Source organism: Lissotriton vulgaris, chromosome 1_1, assembly GCF_964263255.1.
Source record: "Lissotriton vulgaris chromosome 1_1, aLisVul1.2, whole genome shotgun sequence".
Taxonomy (NCBI): Eukaryota; Metazoa; Chordata; class Amphibia; order Caudata; family Salamandridae; genus Lissotriton; species Lissotriton vulgaris.
This window is the reverse complement of record NC_141685.1, coordinates 154355482-154367909: the sequence shown is the minus strand read 5'-3', so window position 1 is coordinate 154367909 and position 12428 is coordinate 154355482. Positions and strand designations below refer to the sequence as shown.

General features: G+C 40.5%; 1 pseudogene; it reads right to left on the bottom strand.

The window, feature by feature from the left end:
- Positions 1-11322, bottom strand: part of LOC147737912 (uncharacterized) — a 69544-nt pseudogene extending 58222 nt beyond the window's left edge.
- Positions 11323-12428: the final 1106 nt, after the last annotated feature.

Below are 12428 nucleotides of genomic sequence, written 5' to 3'. Positions count from 1 at the left end.
CAGTAAAATGCAAATTTTTATCAGTCAGATTCAGCCAAAGCAAAAATTCCTTCAGAGTCTGTTCCCCATCGGTCCATACAAAGAAAATGTCATCTATGTACCGGTACCAATGGGAAACAGACTCGAAGAACGGTGCCATTTCATTGTAGATGAATTTGCTCTCAAAAAATATCATGTAGATATTCGCTATGGAAGGCGCCATGGAAGCACCCATGCTTACGCCCTTGACTTGTAAAAACAGATCACTGCCAAATTCAAAAAAATTCTCTTTTAGCACAATAGTTAAACAGTCTCTAATGAAAGTTTTACAACACGGAATCTGATGCAGGTCAATAAACCATAGGGTGGCCTCAATGGCTTCTGCTTGAGGTATATTACTATACAGTGACTCTATGTCTAGTGTCACGAGTAAATCCCTGCCCATAATGAAAGAAAGGTTCTCTACTCTTTTGATGATATCACCTGTATCTTTCACGTATGATGGAGACAGTGAGATATAGGGTCGTAGGACTGCATCTAAGTACTTAGAGATTGCTTCAAGGGGGGTCCCAATCGTGGAAACGATCGGACGATAAGGCGGATTTTTCTGATCCTTATGGATCTTGGGTAATCCATATATGCAAGATGTTTTTCTTTCCGATTTGTTTAAATATTCAAATTCCTTTTTGTTTATAACTCCTTCATTCAGCGCTTTTGTTGTTAATTTATTAATAGTTTTAACTATTTTTTCTGTGGGTTGGAATGGATCCTTTTGTAGAATGTAGTGTCATTAAGCATCTTTTGCATATTATCTTCATATGTGGTGTGGTCCAAAAGGACTATACCGCCGCCCTTATCGCTACTCTTGACTACAATTGTGTTGTCCTTCTTTAATCTTTCAAGAGAGTCATGTTCATCCTCGGATATGTTGTATTTAGGTTTGGGGATAAATTTGAGGGCCTGTTCTAATCTTTTTATGATAACCTTTTCGAAGACGGCTACTTCGGGGCCCAATTGTTGTAGAGTTGGTGTAAAGCTAGAAGGTAGAGATACAATAGAGATACAATATTGTTACCTGTATTGTCTATCTCCAGTGGGTCATTCATGCTGAAGAACTTTTTTAATCTAATTTTTCGTAAAAAGGAGTGAATGTCACGATAAAGTTCAAAAACATTTACCTGTGCATGTGGGACAAAGGTTAAACCTTTCGACAAAAGGGACACATCAGAAGGTTCAAGGACATGGGAGGATAAGTTGAAGATAGGGATCACATCCCGTTCCGCCAATACTGCTTGTTCCTTGTCTCCAAATACCTCTGAGGTTCCGGGGTATATTGGGCTGGCTTCCTAATCAGCCACTAAGGATAGTTTTATCTTTTCATTCTCCCTAGACTCTGGGTCACTGTTGCGCCGCTTTGGTTACCCTGGTCCGGGCTATCGGTATCCACACGAAGGATCCGCTTTTGATTTACCCGCCAGAAAATTTAAAGCTGTACAAGCGAGTCCGTTGACTTGATTCCGAAAGGTAAATAAACGCGAAATGACACGGATAGAAACCAAACTAACCTTCAACCCTTCTCCGTGAGGGATTAAACATTAAACGCCCCTTTTTTTTCGCCTATTTTGCAGGATGTGGTGTATTTTCAAATTTCAGTATCATTACAAGTTTTAACCACGGTCACTCGTGAAAATAGAGGGAGCGGTGGCATCTGAAAGACATATCTTAAAGACGACAGCATACGTCTCTCTGCTGGCCTCTTCATCGTGCTCGATCTAATTCTGGACAATTATGCTCTTTGATTAAGGTAAATCATGACTCAAATAAGGGCTAGCATTTAACATTGACATCTATATCTGTCCTGACAACATTAGCTTAAAATGCAAGTAGATTTGAACCTCCGTCTTTTTTACACAGGAGCGTGCTACCCAAAAATATCTTAATGGACCGCTCTGCATCTGTTGCCTAAATGAAACCATCTGTTGACTATACTCTCTGATGAAAGAGTGCTGAGAAGATTATAAGGGCAGGATTAACAAGTGCGCATTTATTACTATATTTACAGGTAAAGCTTTTAATGAGGAATCAGAAGTAGTCAGAATAAACAACCTGCTTTGCGCTCACGGCTATAGATTAAACCAATAGAAATAGGGTTAAAGAACTGGAACACCAATATGTCTTGTCTTTTGGTTTTCAACAGATATCACATACTGCACAATTAATACAGAAAAGGTGTCGCACAGTCCCCCCCAAAATCTTTCTTGTACAGTTTTCTACAATAGAGCACAGTGGAAGGATACTACTAAACCCCCCTTTTTAGGTAAGACACTATCTGATGACATTATTAAAATAAGATAGAGCATAGACATATAATTAAAATTGAATAGCAGTTACGATAACAGCGTATTAGACAATGAGCTTGTTCTAAAAGGAAGGATCTAGCAGGATAACCTTCGTTATAACACCCAGGTTTGCCCAATATGAACAAACTTTTAATTTAGCTTTGCCAATAGGTTTTCTCCTTTACACGACTTATGAAAGATTACCTCCTTTCCTCTCCTGGTTTAATTACAAATGGTTACTACTAATGTGTCTTGCATTTTGTAGTCTCTACGATTCTGTATTATCACTTCCATGTATATAGAAGTCTGGCTAAGGGATCTTATTCGAAACCATCAACTCCTTTTTTAGAGCAAATGCTCAACATGTGTTTATTATAAATATTTTTTAAGAAAACTGTCAACAGACTGTTATAAAATGTCATGAAATGGTATGAGTTGTTGGCCAAGTTTGGTCAGTCTGAAACAAAAGTTGCTACATACTACCTAGAAAGTGTTAACTTTACATCTATCTAAAATCTGTTTTATTTTATTTAGAAAAAAAGTGGCTGCATATTTTAAAGTCCTGATGAAGACAAAAGATTGTCGAAACGCGTTGACACAGCCCAAGTCTAACAAAATCTGAAGGAATAATCTGGAAATTATATTTTTTATATTTTTTTGTCATTTTTTAAAAAAATGTATCAGATTTGTCATTTCATAATCATTGTATCATATTCATCATATTTACATAGCAACATTTTCTGAATTGTTTTACTATGCTAATTTTTAAAAATACGTATCGAGATTAAAAATATATTTTTTATATCTTAACAGTCTGTTGTATTAATTGTTTTTTACCATTCATGTGGTTATATGTTGTGATCATGATGTGTTAAGAATTAGCCAGTTCCTTGTAGTATAAGTCTGCCTGGGTATATACCTCAGATATTGGAACCAGCTCCCACAGGCTCTACGAGCCACCTCGAGTTATGGCACTTTTAGGAAACATCTGAAAGCTTTCCTATTCTAAGTAATGCCCTGGTCTGGCTCCACTCTAGCAGGAGTCCAGTCTCTAGTCAGCGCCGAGATGGCCCAGGGTAATTTGAGCGCTTAATACTTAACCTAACCTGAACCGAACAAGGGACAGCACCTGCACTTCTTTCATTCACAAGGGAGAGCACCTGCACTTCTTTGTGACAGCACCTTCACTTCTTTCATTCACAAGGGACAGCACCTGTACTTCTTTTATTCACAGGGGACTGCACCTGCACTTCTTCCATTCACAAGGGACAGCACCTACACTTCTTTGTGACAACACCTGCACTTCTGTCATTCACAGGGGCCGACACCTGCAAATCTTTCATTCACAAGAGACAGCACCTGCACTTTTTCATTCACAGGGGACAGCACCAGCAGTTCTTACATTCACAAGGGACACACCTGCACTTCTTTCATTCACAAGGGAAAGCACCTGCACTTCTTTTATTCACAAGGTACAGCACCTGCACTTCTTTCATTCACAAGGGACCACACCTGCACTTCTTCCATTCACAAGGGAACGCACCTGCACTACTTTCATTCCTAAGGTACAGCAACTGCACTTCTTTCATTCACAGGGGACAGCACCTGCACTTCTTTAATTCACAGGGGACAGCACCTGCACTTCTTTCATTCACAAGGGACTGCACCTGCACTTCTTTAATTCCTAAGGTACAGCACCTGCACTTCTCTCATTCACAAGGGACAGCACCTGCACTTCTTTCATTCACAGGGGACAGCACCTGCACTTCTTTCATTCACAGGGACAGCACCTGCACTTCTTTAATTCACAGGGGACAGCACCTGCACTTCTTTCATTCACAAGGGACAGCACCTGCACTTCTTTCATTCACGGGGGACAGCACCTGCACTTCTTTCATTCACAAGGGACAGCACCTGCACTTCTTTCATTCACGGGGGACAGCACCTGCAATTCTTTCATTCACAGGGGACAGCACCTGCGCATCTTTCATTGACAGGGGACAGCACCTGCACTTCTTTCATTCACAGGGGACAGCACCTGCACTTCTTTCATTCACAGTGGACGGCATCTGCACTTCTTTCATTCACAAGGGATAGCACCTGCACACTTCTTTCATTCACAAGGGACAGCACCTGCACTTCATTCATTCACAAGGGACAGCACCAGCACTACATTCATTCACAAGGGACAGCACCTGTACTTCTTTCATTCACAAGGGACAGAACCTGCACTTCCTTCATTCACATGGGAGACACCTGCACTTCTTTCATTCACAAGGGACAAAACCTGCACTTCTTTCATTCACAAGGGACAGCACCTGCACCTCTTCCTTTCACAAGGGAGAGCACCTGCACTTCTCAGTATTGGTAGGATACCTGTAATGGGAGAGTATGGCACTTCTGAGCCACAAGCAGGTACGCTGGAGAGTGAGTACCTGCAGTTCTGTAGTTCCCTTTAAAGCACTGCCAATAGAGGCAGGTACCTGATAGCATCAGAAACCTGGCTCTGCACTTTGAAGAATAAATGCCATGGACAGAGGTGGAGACCAGTAAAAAGAAAAGACTAAATGTTGTGGAGGAAGTGACCCAACTAGGGCCACCCGGGTCACTCTCGACCTCCTCTAAACTTCAAAGAATGAAGAGTTAATGACACAGTAGAGAATAGAAGCAAACTAGTTTATTCACAAAGTACCCTGCACTGGAAATCAATCTGACCATCCTCCTATGATGGCTGACGCGGGACTGACTCTTACAGTCATAAAGTTACATTATGTATGTTTCAGAGCCCACAAAGACCTGCCTATTATGGAAAAACACTGGTAGCCGTCATAATACAATGGGGGTACAGAACATACGTTTCGATTCCACAGCCTGGCACAAGTTACCTACTGCCCAAGGTCGTCTATCTTATCCTCCCCACTAGACAGGTGGGAGAAGGCCTCTATGTAACAGAAAAGGCATGCATTAACAAGCAAAATTCAACCTTTGAGAAACAAAACTTACCAAGGACCAGTTCTGGTAAAGGTTTCAAGTAAAAGTTTGGATTATAATACAAAATGGCGTCTTCGAAAGCTAAAATGGTGGAACAGTTGTCAACCTACCTAACGTAACATCTGTACTTATTAATTGCATATGCATACAGCAAGAATATATTACGAAATAGCTACTTAAATGCTAACATAATATCAGGTAAAATAGGAGTAATATGGGAGTAATACATTTCAACTCTAACAGACCCTCCTTTTAGCATTTATTAGCTAACACGGACATCTTTATTCTTGCTATCAGGTAAAGGTCGTTACAAATATAAAAGTAGAGACAATAGATGAATACAGGCGATAACATGTCAAGTACGAATATATGTATATATGCATAGCAAACGAGTGGAAGAAAATGACACTAAACATCAGTAGTGCGAGTAACATCAGGAACAGAACCTGCAAGAGAAGTAGTTGAACCAAAAACACTCATCTATTTGCATAATAGTATCCAGCTCCTTTTGAATCATTATAGTTGAATTAATATCATGAACTGAAATCCTTTTGGGAGAGAAATATGTAGCACAGTATGAACAGCATAAGGGAAGACAGTGAATCAAGACACAGCAACAAATTAAAAGAACAATTAAATATATCACCTTTTCTAGAATCCAACCCCAACCACCAAATAAAGACCAACTCAAATAACCGCTCTCCATTCCTCGAACATTTTACAAAATGTCTAAAATATGCTGAGTGATGGTTGAAATGTCTCGTATTGTACGAATATCTGTGGTCGACACCAGTATAATATGCAAATGTATTTAATAATACAACAAAGAAAAACAACCAGTCAACAGGTGTTTTGTCACATAAGGGAAGTAACCCGTGACTTCTTCAGGGCTGGGGAAGATACCAAACATATAGTAAAATAATAGAAAATCATAGAATTAGTTGTTGCAAAAACCAAGATAAACACAACAATGGGGAAATGTATATCGAGACCACCAATAGCACGTGGAAACCCTAGGAAGAAAAGTGGACAGACAAATGTAAATGCGACTTAGTATGGAGACAGGCCCCGTGGCGTAAAAATTGTGACTGCACAAGGGAGAGAGCAAAACAACCATTGTGGAATGATAATGAGAAACAATACTAACAAGTGGTGAATATTGGTGTTGGGGTGACATCAAAAGGTGGGAACATGAAATGCAATGTAAATAAATATACTTGAGCAAAATTACATGTTAATTCTTAACACAAACACACTAATTGCAAAATTCTATATGTAGTACAATGGAGAAAATGAGAGGAGAGACTCTTGAACATTACACATAATCAATGGCAAGCTGAGTAGGGGAAGAGATGTAATGGGAACCACAATTTATAGGGAAGAGACAAGTCATGCACAATAGCTCTAAAAGGGAATTGAAGCAAATGAGCCCAGAAGGGGAAGACTGCCATAGATGCAACTGACAGAAGTCCAGCCTTGTAAAATGATAGTCGCGAACATATGTGTCCCTACACCATACGTGTGAGAGTACTAACGATGAAGGGAGGAGTTAGTCAATACCTGTGTGGCAGTGCAGACACTCATACACTCTCATTCATAGTTACAAGAAGAAGAGTTTCAACCCTATGATGGGTCCCACAAATGCCTAAAGAGCAAACAGTTCACTACTGGAAGGTCTTAAACATCAGATGTTTGTGATGTCACTGCCTCTCAGGGGCCGTTCCTCATGGGTGATGTGTTGGTCTACGCACGATTCAGTGGCAACACCACCATTTCAGGACCAATACTTGTTATAAAATGAATCTCAAACAACAAACCAAAATGGGTTAATCTGTAGCTACCAAGCCAGTGGAGAAATAATTTCAAGTACGACAATTTGAACAGCCTTCGTGCAGCCTTTAGCAATGCCTCCAAATATTGGAACAGTGTACTGTCTGTGCAGGGAAGCAAATTATTATCCTATGACAGGCCTTTTTGTGTCATTTCTTTTGCACAAATAGGAGTAGACTCAGATGGCTGTATATGTTGCGCATCCTCTCGCCAAGGTTCTATCCGTGAAAAACTTTACCAGCTCCACTGTGTTTATTACCACGGGCAGACGTCGGCAAAACTCCCACTAATGGGCTCTGTTCTGGTCCTGCATGCCGGTTTAAGCATGCCAGACCGGAACAGAGCCCATTAGTCCCTTCTATTTTTTGTGTGAGTGATGCAAGAGAGGAATAGAGATCTAGACAAAATTAGCCTTTCTATTGCTTAATACACCGCAAATGTGAAATACTTTGGGGCTTAGGGGCTGGATAAAGAACGTCAGGAAACAAACACAAATTTAAAGCACATTTTATTTATTCACTAAATACTGTTTAAAAATGTAATTTCCAAGTTCCATATATCGGTTTAAAAATATTTACACTTTCAGTCATTTCCGAGTTTAGTTACAAACTGATGGTGGGAAAAACACATGATGTATAAAAACTGATACCAAAATCTTTTTACATTATTGTATGTTTCTTGTTTTTAAATCAGGCCGTCGACTTTTCATGTGAAAATTACTATAAGGGCCTGACATCACTTCTTGTGACGCACTACATGTGACGTTATTGTGATTTGCATATGATAATGGGCTCCTTCACTATTTTCCTTCCTTGTGCCCTGTTTATTGGCATGACATGGGTCTATAGCTATTAAAAATAAATATACAAATTCACAGGTATTCTTCCCGTTTTTTCTGGTGATGTCACACATTGGCATGTATTCGGCTGCTTCTTCTATTTTTAGGTGAATAAAGATCACTTGCTGTTCCCCCCCTTCCATTTCTCTCTTTTTCTCACCCTTTCTTTGTTTCTCTCGCTCTCTTTATCTCTCCCCCTCTCTATCTCCCACACACTCCTGTTAGCATTAGCTTCATGTATCTCACTGCCACTTCTGGCATTCATACAACAAATCCTTCAGAACATTTGAGACCAAGGGACAATCAGTGTGGAAGACGAGTTGCTGGGAGTGCAACGGATTGTCCTGGCACATATATGCTTTTGATGTGAGATTTCACTATTTCACCAAATTATTCAGTCTGCTGCTTACAGTGGCTCAATTCTGGTAAAAAGTAGAGTTTGGCAAGTGAATAGAGAGAGCCAAGCTTGAGAGGAGCCACGCGTCACACTGTGTTATAAGGCTTGAGGCACAAGCTGATCCATCAACCGATAACAGTGTGTAAAAGGTGCAGCAAACATTACTTAAAAACAAGGTATATGCTCTTTTATATCTAAAAATAGGTTATTTCTTGAACACCGTTGCTTCGTTTTAGTTCATTATATATACTGCAGTGGCATTTGTTAATAGTAACACATACATTTAACCAATGAAGCTTCCATCTCCAGAGCCCTGACAACATGTCCACTCTGGGTGTGTTGGATTTACAGGTTTTAATCCGACAAGTTAGCTGAAAGTACCGCTGTTAGTCCCAGTATTGTTCAGTGTTGCTTTTACAGGTAGTGTGGTCAGGTGCAATTGAATGTTTTTCTTTGTATCTCTTCTTCACCAAATAAAAATCAAGAATGTTTCTTTTCTTTTAGTCCACAATGTGCTCGTCTCCCATTGTGTATCCTGATACATCATGTTGCTTTGCTATGTGTACAGTAGTGAACAATCACTGAACACAAACACTTTTATAATTCTGCAAATACGGTTATCTGCTTTTCTTCTTTACTGCTAGTCCATTCTTCTATAATCTGGTATTTCAATGTCCCACATAATTTGAATTTAATCTTTTTCCGTAATTCATTCCTCTCATAATAACTGCACTGTTCAGCTCTTGTCTATGTCCTCCGATGGGTCAATATTACTTTTGATGTTCTTAAAATCTTTTGGAGTCTCTGCATCTCTAGGATTATTTCCATTGAGTTAAATGAAGCAGTGTATTCACAGAGGGTTGTGTGGGATCGAACATTGATAAAAGCCCTTCTCACTTTCAGTGCCCTTCTATATTTTCCCCCGTGTGTGTTCGCTGATGGCTTTGTAGCTCTGATAATCGACTACAACTCTTCCCACATTCATAGAACTTGAATTATTTTCCCCTGTGTGAGTTTGTTGATGATACCTTAATGCTGACGAGAAGTGAAAATTACTGTCACATTCACTACAATTATAGGGTTTTTTCCCAGTGTGCATTCGCTGATGTGTTTGGAGGTTTCATAAGTGACTAAAACACTTTGCACATTCACTGCACTTGAATGGCTATTCCCCTGTGTGTGTTCTCTGATGATTCCTTAATGCTGAAGAGAAGCAATAACTCCTGTCACATTCATTACAATGATAGGGTTTTTCACCCGTGTGTGTTCGCTGATGACTTTTTAGGTCTGATAACTGACCACAGCTCTTCCCACATTCATTGCACTTGAATGGTTTTTCTCCTGTGTGAGTTCGCTGATGATACCTTAATGCTGAAGAGCTGCAAAAACTACTGTCACATTCACTACAATGATAGGGTTTTTCCCCAGTGTGTGTTCGCTGATGACTGTTTAGGTCTGATAACCGGCTAAAGCACTTTGCACATTCACTGCACTTGAATGGTTTTTCTCCTGTGTGAGTTCGCTGATGATACCTTAATGCTGAAGAGCTGCAAAAACTACTGTCACATTCACTACAATGATAGGGTTTTTCCCCAGTGTGTGTTCGCTGATGACTGTTTAGGTCTGATAACCGGCTAAAGCACTTTGCACATTCACTGCACTTGAATGGTTTTTCCCCTGTGTGTGTTCGTTGATGACTTTGAAGGTGTGATAATCGACTAAAGCTCTTCACACATTCACTGCACTGGAATGGTTTTTCCCCTGTGTGTGTTCGCTGATGACTTTGAAGGTGTGATAACTGACTAAAGCTCTTTGCACATTCACTGCACTTGAATGGTTTTTCCCCCGTGTGTGTTCTCTGATGACTTTGAAGGCTTGATAACTCACTAAAGCACTTTGCACATTCACTGCACTTGAATGATTTTGCCCCTGTTTGTGTTCGCTGATGTCTTTGAAGGCTTGATAACTCACTAAAGCACTTTGCACATTCACTGCACTTGAATGGTTTTTCCCCTGTGTGTGTTCGCTGATGTCTTTGAAGGCTTGATAACTGACTAAAGCTCTTTGCACATTCACTGCACTTGAATGGTTTTTCCCCCGTGTGTGTTCTCTGATGACTTTGGAGGTTTGATAAGCGACTAAAGCTCTTGACACATTCACTGCACTTGAATGGCTTTTCTCCTGTGTGTGTTCGCTGATGTCTTTGAAGGTGTGATAACCGACTAAAGCACTTTGCACATTCACTGCACTTGAATGGGTTTTCCCCTGTGTGTGTTCGCTGATGTCTTTGAAGGTGTGATAACCGACTAAAGCACTTTGCACATTCACTGCACTTGAATGGTTTTTCCCCTGTCTGTGTTCTCTGATGTCTTTGAAGGCTTGATAACTCACTAAAGCACTTTGCACATTCACTGCACTTGAATGGTTTTTCCCCTGTGTGTGTTCGCTGATGTGTTTGGAGGTTTGATAACTGACTAAAGCTCTTGACACATTCACTGCACTTGAATGGTTTTTGTCCTGTGTATGTTTGCTGATGAAGCTTGAGTGGTGATGACAAACTAAAGCTCTCGCTGCATGTATATGATTCTTCTTTCTTGGTTAGTGTCTGGGGGTCGGGTATATATTTGTCTACATCCCATGATTGTATGTCCTGATGGGCCGACATGACTGATAAAGCACTTGTGTTTTTCTCACACACTTTATATGTGTGCGGTATTTTACACGTTTGATTTCTGTTTTAACAATAAATGCAATAGCCACCAAACATTTGCCACACTCCTAATACGTAGAAGGTGTCTTTGTAGGTGATTATGCCTTTAGATTGGATTATGGCTATGCACGCTTGAGGGTAAAGATGTATCTTCCTTCTGAACGGTGCAAATAGGGACAGTCTGCTGTATTTTAGATAGAAGAACTCCTCTTTCCTTTACCAGTCAGTTGTCTGGCTCCGCTCTGTTGTGCTCTTCTCTGGTTACTGTGGTTTGTCCAGAAAGAGTTTACAATTCACCTAGAGCACGGAATGATGGCTTGTCATCATATTAGAAAACAGAGCACTGCGGTAATCTCACCATACAGATCCCATGATCAAAGTTGGTACTGGACGCTTGTTTATATAGGAGTTGGTTTGTTATTGTTGTTGCCTTAGTTTTCCTAAGGTCATTTCTTCATCTTGCGGCGTGGAGGTGTACAGCTCAGCCTCTTGCAATCACTGAACTGCCCTTGATGCTTCATCCAGGATCTGTCAGTTTGTGTGCAGGTTCCTCTGTCACCGACTGTGCTGAATACTGTAGCTCATTATTTCTGCTATTATTGAAGATTTACAGCATTCGCTTCATTATTGATGGTCATTTCATACAAGGCTTTCAAGGCTTGTTTTCTGTTGGATGTAAAGATATTGAAAATTACTAAATTGAAACATATTGGAATTATAATTCACAATGTTAACTGTTTGTAAAAGACATTTCGGGGGAGATTTACCAAATATCCACGCAATGCAGCGCAGCCCTCCCCCTCCCCCCAAGAGGCTGCGATGCTCGACAGGGAGGGAGCAGGAAAGCACCATATTTTCAAAGATATGGCTCTCTCCTTCCCTCTCCCTTGCGCCAGCACTGATTACAGCGGCCCTGTGCCATGCACACACCTTAGCACAAGAGCGCTAGGGTGCGTGTGTGTGAGCCCAGCATAGGTTTTTGTACAGGACGGATACCCTTCCTGTACAAAATAGTAGACACGAGGGAATGCTTTTCCCACTTTGTATGCGTGTTGCACAGTGCAGCGCGCATGCAAAGTCAGAAAAGGAAGGATAAATCAAAGCATTTCTCCTTCCTTTGCGCCTAGTTTAAAAGGGTGCAGTTTTTTCACGCTAAACCCAATCTACTGTATTTGGTAAATTGGTTTTAGTGTGAGAATCCTTGGGTGGTTGCACGGGAACGCCCAAGCACCCCCCTTGACAGGGCTGGAAAGTAAATTAGGAAAAAAAGATTTAGCGCTGTTTTATGCCACTTTTGTGACGAAAATACGGCGCAAAATATTAGTAAATCTCCGCCTTCTTCTT